The sequence below is a fragment of the Galeopterus variegatus genome, unplaced genomic scaffold (genome assembly GCF_000696425.1).
Source record: "Galeopterus variegatus unplaced genomic scaffold, G_variegatus-3.0.2 Scaffold80, whole genome shotgun sequence".
Taxonomy (NCBI): Eukaryota; Metazoa; Chordata; class Mammalia; order Dermoptera; family Cynocephalidae; genus Galeopterus; species Galeopterus variegatus.
In genome coordinates, this window is record NW_007726191.1 from 890,838 (window position 1) to 892,666 (window position 1,829).

A 1,829-nucleotide genomic window follows, 5' to 3' on the forward strand; every position below is an offset into this window, starting at 1 on the left:
GAAAAAAAAAAAAAAAAAAAAAAAAAAAAAAAAAAAAAAAAAAAAGAACCGAGACTTGACTGAGATAACATGGCTGCAGGTCCAGTACTCTGTCCTGTTCATGCTGTCTACGAACAACCTCAAACGTCCTAGCCTCCATCACCAGTTATGCCTCTCCCAGCCCCATCCCAGAGAAGCCAGGAGTGAAATTTTAGGGGGACTTCACGTTCTATTGGTGGTCTGGTGTTAGGGACACCCAGGGCTGTGGAACTTGTTCGTGTGGTAATCCCTGTAGGAATAAAAGTGTACTGCCCCTTGCTTCCCTGATGCCTGTCTTAAAGACACACCGAGGCTTCATTCATTTATGTGTGAAGTTCACCTTTCAGACATCACTAGCATGTGGAAGGAATCAGGAGCTCTTATCCAGCTTTACAGCTGTGAGGATTTGGTTTTGCAGCAATCAAGTCTGGGCCAAAGCTCCAGAACGTATTATTAATGCTCATTTCAGGCCTTCGTTCTGTCCTTGCCCAATACTTACTGGGGAGACTAAGACTCAGAGTTTACATGATTGCTCAAGGTCACATGGCCAGAAAGGGGCAGAGTCAGGATTTGAACCCAAGTCTGTCTCTTTCCAGGACTGGAGCTTGCTGTAGGTTCTTCAAAATCATTTTCCTCTGTCAGTTCTCAGGGCCCAGCTCACAGTGAATGTGACCTTGATTTGATCAACCCCTCACCACTTTCCTGCTAACTGCTCTGAGTCTGGGGCCTGTAGAAACCCATGAAGAAGCAAATATCTGTCCCAGCTCAGCCCGTCTTTCATAGCCATTCTTGGAGCTGCACCCGAGAACATGGCTGCGGACACTCCACTGGGGACTCAGAGATGGAAGTGGAGTCGCCAGCCACAGGCTGGTTTGGCAGGGGAGCCAGCCTGCTCACTTGGGCAACTTCTCTTGGCGCTACCCAGCTCCCTGCCCAGCCTCTGCTGAAAGGTGAGTTTTGAGCTCTGTTAAGGCCCTTTCACTCCCTGGGGCCAGCTGAGAAGTGGTCAGCCCTTCCAGTGGCCCCCTTCTCTGGGCTTTTGTATCTGGGGGACCCTGCTCACTTGGTCTCCCCTCTTAAGAATCCAGAGGTGGGCTAGTAAGGAGGGCTAAGCAGTTGTCTAGCTTAATATAAACCCTTGATCTTTTTTGGGGTGGCCTAGGAAGGGGAGTTGTTGCAGCTGTTGTATGAAAACACTTGCTGAAGGAGGCACTGGAACAGCTGAATTAGTTGGTGCCCCTGGGAGCAGCGTGGCTTGGGGCACACAGTAGGAATTCATAATATGTATAGAGTGCGTGAGTTGCACACAAGGCTTCTGTTTGGGTGCATAGTGATTTGGGGCAGAGTACCACAGACTGTTCAGGGCTCTGTGTGTGTGTGTGTGTGTGTGTGTGTGTGCGTGCGCATGCGTGTGGGGAGAAGGGCCCTCAGATCTGCACCCCATGGAGGGGGGCAGGTGTGAGTGAGACAAACCTTCTTGGGATAAAGGGCTGGTCTTATTTGTCTAGGCATCTGAGAAAGGTTGGGGTGCTCACCTTCCCCCTGGAGCTGGGAGATTACATCTGCCACTGAGTCACTGCTCCCTGGAGCAAGTTAATTAATGCCTCAATATTTACTGAGTGTCTGCTGGGACAGCACAGAGCAGGGTATGGAACCAAACTGCTGGGGACCTGGGCTCCCGTCAAACCCCAGGTGGTGTCAGCCCCACATCAGAGCAGTTAACACCTTGCAAGTGCATATATATGCCTGTGGGTGCCTTCTGGTCACTCAGGCTTGGGGGCAGACGACATGCTAGGAAGGTTCCTGGTCAG